This window comes from Pectinophora gossypiella, chromosome 3 (assembly GCF_024362695.1).
Source record: "Pectinophora gossypiella chromosome 3, ilPecGoss1.1, whole genome shotgun sequence".
Classification (NCBI taxonomy): domain Eukaryota; kingdom Metazoa; phylum Arthropoda; class Insecta; order Lepidoptera; family Gelechiidae; genus Pectinophora; species Pectinophora gossypiella.
The window spans coordinates 5,290,550-5,308,853 of record NC_065406.1 but is presented as its reverse complement, the minus strand read 5'-3'; the positions used below and the strand labels follow the sequence as shown (position 1 = coordinate 5,308,853).

At 38.0% G+C, this 18,304-nt stretch overlaps 1 protein-coding gene across 1 annotated transcript in view; it reads left to right on the top strand.

Annotated features, from left to right (window-relative positions):
* Positions 1-574: 574 nt before the first annotated feature.
* The window catches only part of LOC126380022 (GTPase-activating Rap/Ran-GAP domain-like protein 3), a 314,259-nt gene continuing 296,529 nt past the window's right edge, over positions 575-18,304 (top strand). Inside the window, exons 1-2 of the mRNA XM_050029130.1 lie at positions 575-622; positions 2,610-2,760. The gene's annotated coding sequence lies outside the window, so the exon portion shown is untranslated. The remainder of the gene's footprint in view (positions 623-2,609; positions 2,761-18,304) is intronic.

Here is an 18,304-nt window from a genome sequence, read left to right as displayed (position 1 = left end):
AAAGCCGTCCCAAAATGTTATATTGGCTAATAACGGGAGAAAATTAAGTTGACAGCACACGTGAAACGGGTTGCATGTCAGCGAGATGCCTATATAATTCGCCGGGATTATTTATTCATTTTAAAATTAACAGTTGTCAATCTCCCGCCCCCTTTCTTTTCGATAGCTAAGAAAATGTCCGAAAATGAGTTTAAATAAAATTAGGTGTCTACAGGAATCGAGACTAATTTATGAACACTCACGCACGCACAGTATGTTCCCAGTATGGCTAGTCGGAGGTATTGCGAGATGAACTAAGTACCCACGCTTCACCTCAGTTTTCTGCTAGACCAACGTGACGTAATTATCTGGAGATATACATTTCAAAACGATCAACTAGTACATTACACCGTAATTCCATCAGACCTTGATGGTAAAGTCTCGAGTTGCTCCTGAAAGTTTGATAGCGTTGGCGGCGGCAAGTCGATAGTAGTTTGAAGCTGCTTACATAACGGGGATTTCACACTGCGTGCGGTATAAAGGAGCGTGAAGCGAGCGAATCCGACGGCGGCGGGCAGTCGCGGTCGACGTCGCGCGGGAAGCGATCGTGGCTTCATACCCACCCCTGCTACCGTTCAGAAACGTAACAAAATCACATTAACAGGATTTAAAACCAACTTTTTAATCCAAAATTCAAACAAATATTTCACATACATGCGGTAAGCGGTGTTGAGAAAAATTCGCCAACCACTCAACTCGATCGGAAAAAGTTTTGAATATTGCATAAAGCGAAAACGGGGAAGCTCAATACGAAGTTTGTTTTGTTTTTGAATACTAGTGAAATGTTATTACGTTATCTATAATTAATTTTAAACTTAACAATTATGATTTTAATAATGCCATTTTAATTTTGAAGTGTTTATGGTTTATACAGTTAAATACTAACTTATTGATTTTAAACATTAATGAATATGATACAGTGTCATCTTTCCTTGTACTTATTAAGTTTATCAGGACGTGTTCTAAGACTACTGACTGCTGTTCGCTTTTAGACATTTTAGTTCGTCCCAGTAAAGTGTTTGTGAAGAATACATTCATGTATTCGAATGCCAAATTGGGTCGATTCTGCTGAGCGTAGCAGGTGGCTTGGTGGATCTCGTAAAACCTTTTTGAGACATGAATAAATTTATAAATTCTTCTTGCTTAAATTCCACGTGACATGATAATATTATGTATATTACGTTGGTAAAAATTCTAAATAGTTTTATTAGGCACCTAGCATAATTATTATATTTAAAACATATTTATTGGGTTAGGTTAGGTAAGGTTAAGCTTTGTGGGAATCAACAAAGGGTAAAAAACACACTAAACTAGCAGTGTTGTATGAAACTTCGTGTATTTTTAACTCGCAACCTTGAGCGTATAGATAACACTATTATTTTTATCCCAAAGTTGATGATAAGCTTTACTATCATAGAACTGATATTATAGATAACATTAATAAAGATAAATTATTCAAATTTCACTTACTGTGTATTATTAGATTTGTATTAGTATGCACCGATATAGCCGAATCTGATTTTAGTTAGTTTCGTAGCCGCTACGTACACGTAGCGTGTTGCTACGGCGTAGCTATAAAATTCGGAGCCAGGATCCTTTAGTAGGCTTTCTGTCTCTTTTTATTGGTTGCTAGCCTAGTTCAACGAACAAAGTACGTGACTGCCCGACACACAGCTATTGGTCGTCACGAATGTTGTTTGTTAAGAGGAAGAAAGACCATTTATTTTATTGTTCTCATTAGTAATGTTTCCTTTGTCTCTTTTCTTAGGGCTGTAACTGTTCAATAGTCGGTCTATTTGCAGTCAAGTAGTCGCGTCGGCTCGTAAAGTATTAACACGTTCGACCAATTACTTTCAGCGCGATCCCTTTTTTTGCGCCCCGACGGCTTGAATTGAGGCGAAAAAAATTTATTCTTATTCGTGACCTCGTTCGATTGACTGAACATCGGTTAACGAAACTAATTTCGCGTGAATAGTTAATATAATTTCTTTAAATATAAGTAAATACAGAAGACGGCTTTAGTAAATACATATCATTTTATTTAAATATTGTTTTAGGATTTGGTAAATAAAACGAGCTTATTTAATTCAAGTTTTACGTGAATCATATTCTTCGTAAAGATTAATGCTTTAAATTTTTTTTTATATACTTATACTTTTTGCAATGGGAAACAAATACGTTTGCTTTTACGTTATCAGTAACTGATATTTCACAACCTGTCAAGATAAAAATTAACCTTCATCGTATTGAGCGTTTTTCGCTAATAAAACATTCTATTACTTATTTACTTATATGTATAAGTGTATATATAGTAGAAACTGAAAACGTAGTGGAGCAACATGTTGGATGGTGGAGTATGCTCCATACCCCTTCCGGTTAATTAAAGAGACGGCAGTGCCCAGCAGTAAGAGTATATAATCCGTTCACGTTTTATATTTTACAAAACCTTATCTTAATATAACTAAAATCTCCGGTGGCTTTTTAAAGTCTTTTTAGTTTTTTTTATTTTTTTTCCTACCTGATATGGATGTAAAATTTACTGACATATATATGTGTTTTTTTAAACTTAGTGGGATATAAGTGAAACTTTAACGCTCATTTTATTTAAAAGTGGTTTGAATAGATACTGCACTGCCATGTAATGTAAAAACAGTGATGTGAAAAGTGAGATGGAGAAACGGGAAGACGGAAGACCACGAGCCGCCGCGCCTCAGGAACCAGGTAGGGCTAGAATAAAAAGTATAGTTCAATGGTAGTAGCTTTGTATCACATATTTATTCCCATGCTGCAATTATAAAATAAACTAGAAAGATTCCAAAAGTAATATCTACTTCTATCGTGTGGGTTGTGAGATGAATTACTAATCTCATCAACCCTGGTGTTAGGGTTATTATTGAACCGCCAAAGGCCCCTGGCGTGGCTCATGTAACGACTACTTACTTACATCAGTAAGTAGTAACCGGGGCCAATGGCTTAAAAGTATTATGAAAAGAAAATGAAACCAAAAATGCAATTATTTGATTGGAAAAAATATTGTATGTAGTGTGATTTAAATTATGTTTGGAACTGTACAAACAAATGACAGACGCGACGTGAAGCCACTCACCGTGAAGAGACTCGCCGTAGCGGGAATCGCCGGTCGGGGAGTCGCTGTCAACTCCATAATTCAACCAGACACGACTCTACAGCGAGTCGTGTCCTGCGGTTCACAATAAGACAAAGGTGATTAAATTACAGTCGAGTATGCACGTATAATTGTGTTGCTTAATAAGAAAAATAACTAATGTACAGACATGTAGAGATCTGACTACGTACATAACAGAATAGTTAGTGACAGATACATAAATAATACACCCAGTAATGAAAACACATAATAACGGGTTCTTACCTCGTTTGAATCACGGAAATAATTATGAGACTCCTGATATTATGTGTTTTAATTATGATAATAACCGCGTAAACTTAAAACAACGAATACACCCAGTGTTCGAATGTTTTTGACTTAAAATAATTTTATTTGTATATTTGTACTATATAAAGCGAAGGTTGCTGGTAGGGCTGGCAGAGGAAAACATAGAAGGAACATTGACCAAATTGGAAACATCCTTAGAAAAGGTTTAGTACGATCTAATCTGAACCGACGTGCTTGTATGAAACGATTGATTAATGCGAAGGAAGCAAGGGAAGTGTGTCAGGATCAAAGCAAATGGAATTCCATAGTCACTGATTACCCCGGTGGGAAAGAGGCGTGAGGTTATGTATGTATGCATGTAATTTATTTGTACTGCTTTCTTCCTTTAGTATTCAGTAACTGCCAAATTAACTAACCACGAGACATATCTAATCAAATGTAATTACTTGTTTACCAATTAATGGGATATAAAATCCTGAACTTTGGCATTGGAGCAATATGGAGGGCTGAAGGTTGTTTCAATGTTAATGAAAATAATAAGACACTTGTAGCTTACTTAATTCAATTCAATTTCAAAAATATCTTTATTCAGTAGGTAACATAGTTACACTTTGAATCGTAAATTTTTACATAACGGACGAATAGAATGTTATATTATATTATTTGAGTATACTGATGTATAAATAAGTATAAACATTACGCAGCCTCGTAAGAGCTTTTTGGAACAATACAACGCAATAGACGCTCTAATCTCAATTCGAGTAAAAAACGTGGATCCGGAATAACGGCCTCTGTGTTCCAGTGGTTGAGCGTCAAAGTTAGGCTCACGATCCGGAGGTCCCGGGTTCGAATCCCGGTGGGGAAATATGACAAAAAATACTTTGTGATCCCTAGTTTGGTTAGGACATTACAGGCTGATCACCTGATTGTCCGAAAGTAAGATGATCCGTGCTTCGGAAGGCACGTTAAGCCGTTGGTCCTGGTTACTACTTACTGTTGTCGGCGGCTCAATAGTAAACCTGGTGGTTGATGAGGTTGGTAATCCACCTCACAACCCACACGTGAGACGAGAGAAGACCGGGATTCGAACTCAGGACCTCCAGATCGTGAGCCTAACGCTCAACTAATGACGGAAGTCACATCAGAAGGTGATTTTTGTTAAAAGTTGATGAAGATGTGTTGCTGTTGCAGTTCCTTATCATTTCTTCTCATCAGCCATAACACCTTGCGAAATGACGTAGATTCAAAAATGTTAAATTGACCTTCATCAAGTTTATCCACGATAATTCTCTCTATCAAATCAGCCTGTATCCACCCACTGCTGGGTATAGGCCTCCTCTCTTTCACGCCATCCCTTCCGGTCCTGTGCAAGTCTCATCCATTGCTTTCTGGCATACTTCACAATGTCATCCGACTAACGGGCTGGTGGTCTGCCTCGATATCGCATACCATCCCTATCCATGATAATTACGTTGATTAAATGATTCCGATTTTTGATTTTTGGCTCTTACTAAGTTTTCAGTTTATGGCGACGAAAAGTGGTAGTATTGTCTATGCTCGACTAATAAAGCATGTAGAACGCGCTAAACCTGATAAGGACTACTGAAACATAACAAATACGTACTTTACTGCACACCTAGTTATACATAGATACAAAAACAAAAGATAAATAACGAATACAAAGCGGCTGCTTTGCTTATTTGCTAAGTCGCAATCTCTTCCAAGCAACCTGTAAATAGAGGATATATGACGATTGATAATTATCCGTCGTAAGAATTTTTATTAAAACTGGTTGCAAGTAGTGTTCTGCCCACCCCACTATGGATCATAAGCGTGAGGTTATGTGTGTGTCAATCCACAGATAATGTCATATTATAATAAATTACACACAAAACCTTCATTCTAGTCTTTGTTTTCCGGTCAAGTAGTTAATACCAACAGCGGCAAAACCACAATACGTCACGTCAAAAAAAAAAAACTTTGGTCTTTACCAACATTTCGATTACTTTATACCCAGCGTACGCGTAATCTCATATTTAGGATAATTTATACATCGCACATGCTAATATGTTTTGTAATGAAGTAATTATAACAGTACGCATAATACATCCAAGTCCCGAGTGTAGGCCTTCGCAAATTGAATCGCAAATCCTACGTACTTAATTATGAATGATGGGATATTTTAATTCATTTAGCTCTTTAGGCAGCCTGTCGACGAAGGTTAAATTGACTTTGTATGTATATGACATTGAAAAAGTATAAAATGGAGAATAAAATAGCATTTATTCAGTAAGCAATCACTTTGTATATTATCAGTTTCATATCTGCTTGTTTTGCATAAAAAGTCCGTAGCATTGTGCTACGCCGTAGCCCGTAGCTAGCCGTAGCAAAGTCATCTCGCTCAAAGCACTGTATTTCAAATAGAAAGTGCATTTTTTGCAGAGGTTAAAATGCTTTGTGGGAATACTTTCTATTTTATCTACTTAACATAAAGAGCTTTTAGCTGGTCATGGAATCCGGTAGGTATCGCTTTAATTCTAGTAATTACTTAGGAATTAAGGGTACCTTGTATTCGTTGGTATTCTGGCTTGGAAAATGATTTACTATGACTGTATTTATGCTGTTTATAGACGTATTTATATAGAAGGGTATTCGCGGGTTGATTGATTGGGGTGTTGTGGCTGTTTTTTTATAAGGATATATATAATTAATTATGTATAATTATGTTACCTATAGACAAAACCCGTTGTTAGTGAAAATGAAAACTTTTTACTCTAGGCCTTGGTTAAAACCAGAATCGGTATTATGGCTACGGTTCCAGGGCTGGAGAAGGCATCCATGTTTAAGGTTCGGAAACCTGTTTCCATTGTTTTATTTTTGCCTATTATACAGGGTGTTATTGAAATCGTAACGAAAACTTTGAAGGATGATTCAGACCATGATTCTGAGTTAATGTCAAGTAGAATTTTCCGTCGCAAAAGTGTGATATCAACTCAGAATCATGGTCTGAATCATCCCTCTTAGTATTCGTTGCGATGTCACTAACACCCTGTATATTAGGGTGACCTAATCCTAATTTATTTATCCTAGCGTGATTAGGTATTCTTACGGGTAAGGGCCGTAAGTCACTGAGACGCCCGCCATAGCCACGCTGTCTCTGGTGACAGTCGCCAACAATTCATATTGGAAATGTAAGACAGGTCACTTGGCGCCGCTTTGGCAACGAAGCTATTTCAATATAAATTGTTTGCCCTTGGCGTCTCGGTGAGGTGAGATGGTGAAATATGCAAACCAATTTCTAAAAAAGTTTAGGTGTAAAACTTTACAATGTCGTCTGATGTCGTGTAAAGTCGTCTTGCCAAATTGAATTGTCAGAACAGACAGACTGAAAGTGGTCGAGTCTCTGATTACTGGGGCGTTATATATTTTTTTTTGTGTTCCGTACCGGGACGCTATACTAAGCAAGCTTACGCACCTTACAACCTTATCTATCGTATCTTACAACCCTGTAAGTTACGATAGATACCTTGCATCTTTTGAAGTGTATCAAACGTATTTAATAAATTTCAAGAATACAAGTGGGTGTCGACGTCGTGGTTAAGGATCTCGAACTAAACAAAGGAACGAACACAGCACTTGTGTGGTAGTCGGAACATTCAGTGTGTTCAACCGTGATTCTTCTGGCAAGAAGAAGGAATTTGCCATTTTATAACCTAGAAGTGGTATTCGCGCGTCACTTGTCTCATAAATTCGTCATTTCTTACCAAGAAGATTAAGTAATATATATTGGTTAATTTTATCGCTTACTCGTTCTAATATTTACTTAGAGCCGTGGTAGCCCAGTTTGTTTGCGCTTGATTCTCACTTTGAGGTCTCTGATTCGAATCCTCGTATAAGCCTAAAACTAAACTTTTCGAAATTGTTTTCAAATTAATGTTTGGTTCATGATGTTTGGTTTTGATAATTAAAGTACGGTTTTGGTCCAAATGATTAACACGTACCCAGAGGTGAAGGACAACATCGTGAGGAAACCCACATTCCCGAGAAATGCATTTCGAAAGTATGTGACCTAGCCTATATCGAGATAATTTTTCTTGGCGGGTTATAAGGACAGACAGGCAGTTGCTTTTGTAAAAAACCAGACCTGTCAAATCTTCGGGTTAGGTACGCGGACCCCGTGGAGACGGGATAATGCTAGGGAGATAATGATGGCTCATACTAATACTTCTTTTCGATTATTGGAGATATGTATGAAGTTTCGTACCTGCGTCGGGGTAAAATATGCATCCGCATTTATCCTTATCAACATCATTCATATCAAAATTATCATAAACCTGAATATTATGTTAGTATATTTTTTGTACCCAGTGAAATGATGTATTACAATTCAAGTTAAGCATTTAGTTGATAGCTGACAGTCTACTTATTCATATTCACCATTATTATTTATTATTAATAATAAACATACATACACACACACATAATTTATTTTTGTTTTTTTTTTAATTCATATTTAAATATTTTTATTTTTAGTCTTCTTCTATCGTGTGCGTTGTGAGGTGGATTACCAACCCCAACAACCCTGGCTGACAGTAATTGACTGCGATACGGCTCAGCATCTATCACGTTGGTCTAACAGAAAGCTTAGTGAGGTATGGATAATTAGTTCATCTTGCGATGGATGTATCTTTGACTACCCTAATTGGGATGTACCCGTGAGCTTATGCTTTGCTCACAGTAACAGCTATCAGGACTACATCTAAATTTAATAAGACTAGACGATCTTTTATCCAGAGGCTGTAGCTGTAGTGTACAACAAACATCATTCTTCCTTAAAGTCATGAATTTTTATTTTATTCAGTCACCATACAATTGGTATGGATCTTCAAAAGTGTCAACGTCCCCCGCAAGTGTCGGATTTTGTATTCAACATCCGAAAGGGCGTGTGGACCGCAAGGATTCATTTTGCTTAAGTGCTCGTCCGCATGAGGCCAATGGAACTAGCCCGTAATGGAGACGCGGTGGCTCGTGTCGCCTCTAATGGACCTTAACTCACAGATGTAACAAAATAAACCCCGTACTAAGATGTGTTTTTTCGGGGGTTATCCAAGTGTGTCTATTTCGCTTTTGTTTTGTTTTAGTTGTTCGTAAGACTCTATATAATTATAATAAAGTTATAAATGCGAAAGTAACTTTGTCCCGCTGTTCTTGCCTTTTCGCACTAAACCGCTGCATCAATTTAGATGTTTAGTATGAAGATAGTTTCAGACCTAGGAAAGAAGATAGGATAGTTTTTATCCCAGAAATCATCTTCTAAGAAACGTGAAACGTGCAGCCGAAATCCATGCGGAATAAGATAGGGGCGGAAAGCTCGTACTACATAAACCTACTGGGATTCGCAGAGCCACATGCAAGTATTCAGCTCTAAAGCTTTGTACCAAAATTCGCCTTCTAATTACTCCATCCATCTTAGTATGGACATAATTAACCGTATGGTGACGGATGATCACTCCATAGCACAAATAATATTCCATCATGATAGTTACTCAGTCAGTTTTAACGAGGTGCTAGGGGTTATAAACAGAACGAGTACCTCTTTTTTTACTTAATCCCATTTCAGTAGGTATTAAAAGAAGTAGTAGTAGTTTTGTTGTATGGAGTATTTTATCTATCTATTACATAGAAACACCCGTACTTATGCTCATTGCATCTTTCAGTTTTGTATACCTTGTAGACTGCTTTTAATTTTCTCATCTTTTTACGGATACTCGTAAAACTTCCAATATTACCTACACTTTACAGACTGCAAACTATCTGGAATTATGACACTTAAACGTAGTTCAAGCAGTTTCAGCTGTAAAGCCCGGTGCTCAGGCTTCAGTGGAAGTTGATCTCTGTGAAGTTTAGTGGACTCTCCTTTTGTCTCAGCTGAGATTACTGGTGCTAAAACTCTGGAACGTGGCTTCTTTGGAAAGAGCCTAACTTCAGTTTCGTTACTTCGTTTTAGAGATTTAATTTTTTTACTTCTATTTACTGTGATGATGGTGGTGTGTGGTACCTATTCACTTTTTTCTATTTTCCGGGTAAATAGTGAGTGCTATTTGAGGCAAATTTACGATAAATCAAAAAGAAAATAAATAGCAAACCTTTGGTTAATGTTTATAAACCCTAGTGACTACATAACTTTTTATTACTAAGTAACGTAATTGTATTGTAATGTTTTATCAAAGTTTAATATTTGTATAGTTAAAACGCCACATTGAAGCAAAACATCTAAAAAACCTTAAAGACCTGTTTAAATTAATCTGTAGAAGATTATGACATTCACGCGTGATAATGAAGACAATTCCTGTTTAAAATATTGCTATATGAGACGCGATGACTTCCCTATTACAGAAAATACATAGGGATTGCAAGTATAAAGACTTTAGAAACGAACAAAGTACCTACCATGAATTTAATACGGCCTACTCTACCTACCTTTAAACAAACCCTTTTCAAAAGTTTAAAGAGACTTAATGCAGAAATGTTACGCAAGCGTCCTTCGGCGAAGGTAAGCTAAGCCAGTTAGTCAGGGTTAATTTGTGTAAAATATTTATGATTATTACGGAAATGTTTAAATGGGATATTAAGGTAAGACTTTAATGTTACGTTAAAACGTTTGTTCTTTCGTCAACCTGGAAAATGCTTGAAATGTCCACCAATACAAACTTATATTGATTTATTTTTTAAATTTACTTTCCTTTCTGTCGGATTGACAAAGTAGCTAAGCCATATTTTGTTGTATTGTTTTTTTTTTACGTGAATTATTGTAGATTTGACGCAGGTGGCATTAACCACTTGACCGGACAAAATTGTTGTATTGTAATAATCTATATTAGCTATGAAAATTATAAGTTATGACTGACTTATAAAAAAGTAAATCTCTAGTGACGAATACTCCATTGGAGCTGTATTAATCCCAACACTTCTCAGTTTATGTCACTAAACGCTGACCGCAAAGCTGCCCGCCGTCTCCACACCTTTTTATTACATAATTACGCTCTCACGAGAGGTTTTTTTCATGGAAAAACTAAAGTAGGTTAACCGAAGTAATTCATAATGGAACGCAGTCCTTACTTAACGAACACGGCAAGATTTCCCGCAGAGGTATTTCTAATTAATTGTAGGTTGCTTGCTACAAAGGGGATGGGACCTACGTATATCTACACATGCGAGACATAATTTTAGATTCCGCGGCGAGAGTCAACAAATATCTCGGCTCATGTATGCGTGTACACCTACGCATCAAAGTCTTGGTGATTAAAGAGAACATCATGTGTAAAATACGCGAATGAAGTGCTGACAAGGAGAAAACATATTAAAGTTCTACTATGTAGGTATCAATATAATAATAGAGGAGCTCGGTGGCGCAGCGGTTAACGCGCTCGGTCTGCGATTGTTGAAGTAAAGCAACTTTCGCAAAGGCCGGTCATTGGATGGGTGACCACAAAAAAAAAGTTTTCATCTCGAGCTCCTCCGTGCTTCGGAAGGCACGTTAAGCCGTTGGTCCCGGCTGCATTAGCAGTCGTTAATAACCATCAATCCGCACTGGGCGCGCGTGATGGTTTAAGGCCCGATCTCCCTATCCATCCATAGGGAAGGCCCGTGCCCCAGCAGTGGGGACGTTAATGGGCTGATGATGATGATGATGTAGGTATCAACTTAAAAGGTCAATCTATGTATGAAGTATTTTATGTTCTCCTCTTTGCAGTTTACTCATCATCATCATCTCCCTAGCGTTATCCCGTTCACAGGGTCCGCTTACCTAACTTGAAGATTTGATTTGTTTGTTTATTTGAGTTTTTTTTGCAGTTTACTGAACTAGAAATAGTAGTTATCTAGAGTATAGAATAATAATACTACGCACGTATACAGTAACTCTCCGCCCCGCACCAATTCCTATCGGGCATGATCTTACCTCCTCTGGGAAGACCCAGAACTCACATAGAGAGCAGCATACGGCCTTTTAAGACTAAAGTAAGAACTTTAGTGGTGCTAAGAAGTTAGGAGGAGAGCGGCGCGGCGCGTGGAGGGGGTGCGGCTCGCTCGCTGTCTCACAGCCCTTCTTATTCAAGCTGTAGATGTTATAATGTTTTAGAGTTATGTCTGTAAATATAAAAAAGAGGCTAACTAATTTCAGATACATACATACATACATAAACTCACGCCCGTAATCCCAAATGGGGTGGGCAGAGCCACAAGTAATCAAAGACAACTTGCAGCCACTGTTGATACGAAGTCCTAAGATGGATATGATGAACCTTATGGTGATAAGGGATCAGCCTATCGCCCATAACATTAGTCCATCATGTTAGAGGACGCAATCCCTCTGTCGGTTTTCAGATATACTAACTATATAACTAATTTCAGATATGTAGGTAAATTATTCTATTCTATTTATTATTTCGGGTAAGTAATTATTTTAAGTGGTGTCCTATTGAAATTAGGCCACCTCTATTTTATATTTACAGATTAGACTCTAAAACATTACACTTTCTACCGAAAGTGGAATAATTAACCTAGATATCTAAATCTTTCGGTAGATAGATGGATATTCGGATAGCTATCTTTCGATAGAAAGTGGAATAGTTAATCGATCAACAATAATATCACCAGCCAATAGTATCAACAACGTATTTACCTAATTGTTTACGTCATAGTGCGTGTGAAGTCAACATTATAATAATTGTAACGTTACGTTGAAATACGGGGTAAAAAAAATCAAAATTATGTTATATAATTCAGTATCAAATCATGACATCCAAATTCTATTTATTCCAGTCACGAAATGGGGAAACATTGGGAATGTTGATTATCATAATGCTAAAATAGGTGGTCAATAATTGTTTACTGGGACACCCATGCGGTTGCCGTTCGTGACATAAGTAATTATTATGTTTCTGAAATTCGGAATAATTGTTGTGTATTCATACAATTATTAACGTTGGTCTAACAAAAAGCTCGGTGAGAGATGGGTCTTATTTACTTTTCAATTCGGAATAGGTACGTGATTAAGTGATTATCTGTTATGTTAAAGAATTATTGTTAAAAATTATTCGGTCAGAAACATTAATGAATTAACACTGTTTGTTATTATAGTTTTTTTTTTTTTTTTTTTTGACGTGACTTATTGTAGATTTGCCGCAGATGGCATTAACTACTTGGCCGGACAAATGGGGAGCGCTGAAGGCTCTCACCCGGTACAACGTTTAAGACAACAGGCCTGAGGGTGCCCAGTTGGGCGCGAACCTCGGCTCAGGGCGTCGTCTGAGAGGAAAAATATTTGAAAGAATTAATCGACCCTAGTGGGTCGATAGCGATAAGCGCTGAATGAGGGAAATCGTCGACCACGCCGGCGGGGTCGGTAACGGGGTCCTGAAGTGTTTGGTGTCGCGAGCTGATTGGCTGCCTCTATGGCTAGGGTAATCGGGTCGTCGGGATCGTATATTACGTCCTTCGGACGCCGATACTTTTCAGTACCGTCCCTAAGCGGGATGTATTCGGAAGCCGCAACTACCAGGGGATTTGGGTGGTGCGGAGCAGAATCGAAAAAACGTTTGGAAGCTAATTTGAGCCATTGGGCAATGGTTGGCAGACCTAGGTCAATGTGCAGATTTTCATTGCGAAGGAACCACGGAGCTCCCGTGGCTTTCCGCATGAAACGATTTTGTATTACCTGTAGACGGTGAATTTGAGAGGGGCTCGCGTGAGCGAAAACTACCCCTGCATAGGTCATGATCGGACGGATGCAAGTCGTGTAGATTTTCACCTTATTCCTAAGGGACAATTTACTTCGCTTGTTAAGGAGACAATGAAGACGGCCCATTACAAACGCGGCGCGATCGCGCACTCGTTTGATATGGGCCTTGAAAGTAAGACGTCTATCTAAGACTACGCCGAGATATTTGACTTGCTCCTCCCAAGGGATCGGCTTGCCAAACATCGTAATGACGTTAAGTTGACGGCGTGACCGTGGCGTGTTATAATAGCCCTTTGAAAAGTACACCGCTGCACTTTTCTCCGGGTTTACCTCGATTCTCCATTTGCGAAACCACTTGCCCAAGGCATTGGCCGCGCGTTGGAGGATTCCGGTCATCATAACTCGACCACGGCACGAAGAATAGATGGCTGTATCATCCGCAAATAAAGCTAATTCGGTATTAGGGGATTTGGGAATGTCACTAGTATATAATGAAAATAGTAAAGGGGAGAGGACGGAGCCTTGTGGGACTCCGGCATGTATCGGGTGCGGTGACGAGAGCGTCCCCTCCACGCGGTAGCGAAAGGTTCGATTTGAGAGGAAGTCTCGTATGATGTGCACGAGACGGTCTGGCACTCCCAGTGAATAAAGCTTGTAGATCAAGCCGTTGTGCCAGACTTTGTCGAACGCTTTCGCCACATCGAAGAAGAGCGCTCCCGTAGCGACAGGTTTTTTTAAGTTTAATCTACTAGAGATATGTTCAACAATACGGTGCACTTGTTGAACGCAGGAGTGTTTGGTTCTAAAACCAAACTGCTCTGGTGGAATAATACTATTGGATTCGGCGTAGTCCCGTAATCTAGCAAATATGAGCCGCTCATAAACCTTCCCCATGGAATTGAGGAGACTTATGGGGCGGTAACTCGAAGGTTCGTTTTTAGGTTTCCCAGGCTTTGGTATACCAATTACAATTGCTTCTTTCCACTGCTGTGGAAAGACGCAGTTGCTCAAGGCGACGTTGAATATTGCCGTTAGTAAGCAGATGAGGGGAGTTGTTATTATAGGAATATGCATACTGAATATAGCTACAATTTAATATTCAAAAACGTGGTCGATATTTCTATAACGTTAGGAGAAAAAGTTTTATGCCCTGCTTTGTTCTTGCCCAAAATACCTAGGCGCCCTCTGGCTTAAATTTTATACCAAGTGAGAGCCCTCAGCGCCTACCCATTTGTCCGGCCACGTAGTTAATGTCATGCCAAAAAAGAAACCGGTTGATTTATTTGTGCTTTTACAATTTGTAAAAAGTCTCCGCCACAAATACCATAATATGGACGTTAGAAAAACGGGTAACATGGGCCTGATTTAGACATACTTACTAAGATTAATCTTAGAATATACCCTATAAATAAAAATAAAAGGTTTATTTCTCCACTTAAAAACACAAAACAAAAAATTCTAAGTAGCTACGCTAACATGGTGATATAATACAAGGTGTACCATCCACTTCTAGAATAGGCAACAAGGCAACGACACGGAAAATTAACGTAAGGGATGAAGCAACGCTTCGGTGGTATCATAATCGTAACCCTATACTTACCCATTTCAATTTAATCTGTCGTATTGACACATATATCCCGAGATGATACAGTTTCACGCTCCAAATAAATAGCAAATTAAACTGTATTTATTGGAAAATTAAATGAGTGGAAATGAATAAAACAGAATCAATTTCCGTTTGCCGGAAGGAGCGACGCCATTCTGTTTTCTCGAAGTACCATTGTTAAACTCTTTGCTTGTAATGTAAATACAGCATGATACTTACATCTTAATGTACAGATACAAAATTTCCGCTGTATATAAGAAAAACCGCATTCTACTGTTCTTACGTTGCAATCAGTTTGCAATGTAAACGGATAGTAAAACAAACAGTAAAACATTGCAGTAGGTAATATCGTTGTGGTGATTTATCAGGTAATCAGATGAATTTATCAATTCAATCAGGTGGACAGGGATGGCTGTAAGAGGCGGTACCAACAGTACGAAAACGACATCCGAATGCAACATTGCAGTAAGAGTTTGCATTCCAATTTAGTCCAGTTTGCAGTCCTTCATAGCCCCATGATAGATAAGAATTTTTGATACGACGTACTTAACTCTTCTTTATAAATAAAGTTCTGGCCTTGATAGATAATGGGCGGAATGCTTTAAATTCTAGTCGCGTCTGGACCATTTTATTGAGGAAATCGGTACGGAATTTCATTAACGATTCTCCTATTTAGCCTATTTAGAGAGGCTACGCTCAATGCTAACTTAGCACAATCGCAGGAGAACGAAAACATCGCAATGGAACCTTTAAGCATATACCCGTTCTATGAATACACATTAATTTGAAGTCACGTTAGGTGTGATTTCCTTTCGATATTTAGATCGTATTTCATAAAGCTAACCTACTGCGGAGTTTTAAAGCTACTTCAGATGAAAGAGAGGCTAAAAAAATAAGATTGTCTTCGCAGTTAAAGATTTTAATAAGAATAAAAAGCAATCTTTTCTAGGTTTTTTACTTACAGTTTAGATGGTAAAGTGTCCTATACATCAAAACTCGTTCGACGTAGAGGGAAAATAAAGCGAACGCACGGTAGAGAATCGCAACGTCAAGCCACTCGCCGTAAAGAGACTAGCGGGAATAGACGCTCGGGGACTCACAGTCAACGCCATAATTCACCCAAAAATACCATCTAAAAATGCCCAAGTTTCTTTAAAACGGATTAGGCAATAAATGCCTACATTTGTTCTGAATACAACTACTTACCGGAATCCTAAAATGCTTAGACAAGCATCTTGCAAAAACACAAACTTCAGTCGCTACTGACAACACGGCTTTACCTACCCACTTAGAGAGTTGTAACTACTTTACATCATGTAATGCTTTGGTAAGTACTATTTTAAGATTATAAGTTACAAAGTTTCTCTGCGTCATTGTGCAGTTATGTATGTAAAGTTCATGAATAATGTTTCCGTCTCATTGGAACGACGTAGACGATCTCAACATTAATAAAGTAGTTAGACACACTAAAGACACAGATAGACAACTAACCCATGATTATAATCACTATCAGGGTGGGCAGAGAGTAAGTCAACAGTAATAATATCCGTCTTAAACTTCTTACCAAGGAAGTTGACTTCTAATTACTTGTGGTTGTACACAGTGCACACTGTGGATTACGAGAGTGTGTGTATGTGCTTACGTGTGTGTATGTTTAATGAAAACAAAACTTAAACATACAGTAACTTTGCTGGGACGATACACAACGGGACAGGCCGTGACCTGTCTCTGGCAAAACGCCTACAGACGGCCGAAACTTTCCAACTCCGACGCAATAAACTTAAAGTACGACTGTTGTTGTTTGTCCTGCGAGTTGAGATGGAGATGTTTATGAGACATTTTATGGCTAAATGTGGGGAATATTACTCTTGAAACATAATAGGTAACAGACATCAAGTGTTAATTTATATTACAGTTAGGGTAAGTTGAGATTGAGATGTTTATGAGACATTTTACGGCTGAATGTGGGGTTTATTACTCTCGAAACATAATAGGTAATAGAAATCAAGTACTAATTGATATTACAGTTAGGGTTTGCCTAATGTCTCGACGTCATCTCGTCGGTCGCGTTGTGACGTGTAAGGGTTGAACTAACTCGAACTACGGTTGGAGTGCGGTCGCACTTTCTCTCTTTAACTTGCTCTAGCTAATGACAGTTCAGAGTAAAAGGAAATGATAGAAGCATAGAAAGAGAGCGATATGATGCGACCAGTATAGTGCAGTATAGTGCATTCGATTCGCACCAGATCACGTTTTCGCCGATATCGTGAATTTTTCAAATTGACAGCGCCGTGACGTAGGTATGTGGTTGCCCCTTAGTTTTACATTGTCGACATTACAGTAACTTACTATGTTACCAAAAGGCAGACTTAAATTTAATCTTAGAAGCTGTAGTTATAAAATAGGTGTTATTGGCGTTTAGACTTAAGCTTGTGTCAGACACCAGTCTCATACACCCTCAATATATGCAATCCTTTATGTTAATAAACATTTGTGTGGAGAACAAAAAAAACGTATTATTTTAGACCTAGTCATAGTTCATAAGTCCACGTAGCACAGAAAATCATTTTCCGAAGTAAAAAGCAAAATAATAAGTTAGGTATACACTCGTTGAGATTTTACGAATCGTTTGACGTCATTCCAGTTGAATAGGAATAGAATTGCGAACGAGCCCCTTATACCCTTCATTGCAAGTCGGATAAAAATAGTATAAAATAATATTTTGTACGCCAGCAATAAGTACATACATGTACATACCATCTTGTTAGTATGTATTCTTACGTATTTTTTTTTACCTCGGTACGTTGAAGCTAATACACCAATATTCATAATATATTTCTCCATAACACCGTGCATTCTAAATATAAAGGGTGTTAGTAACATCGTACCGAATACTGAGTTAATATCAAGTGGACTTTTGCCGTCACAAAATTCATAACTTTTGTGTTTATTAAATTATTTTGAATTCTATACTTTTGCGATGGAAATTTTAACTTGATATTAACTCCGAATAATGAGCTGAACCACTCACCTCAGTACTCGTTACGACGACACTTACACCGCGTACAAGTACCATACAAGTATGTATGGGTGTTAGTGAATAATGAGGGGGATGATTCAGACCATGATTCTGGGTTGACATCAAGTGGAATTTCCTGTCGGAAAATTCATGAAACTTTTGGTGTTTCTTTTTAATTATTTTCAGTTCCATACTTTTGCGACGGAAAATTCCACTTGATATCAACTCAGAATCATGGTCTGAATCATCCCTGAAAGTTTTCGTTACGATATCACTAACACCCTGTGTTAGATTCACTCCATTATTATCTTCGTAGCTCACTTACGGCGTGAGATTGCACCTAACTTTGTTCCTTCCCATTTTTTGTGTTATAAAAACGTACCGTATTTTTTTTCCAGGTATATTTAATTTCGTAACGCTAAACGTGGTTGCGATGTGCGAGGAACATGGAAAATGAATTTGAATAATTTAGAACAAGAATTCATT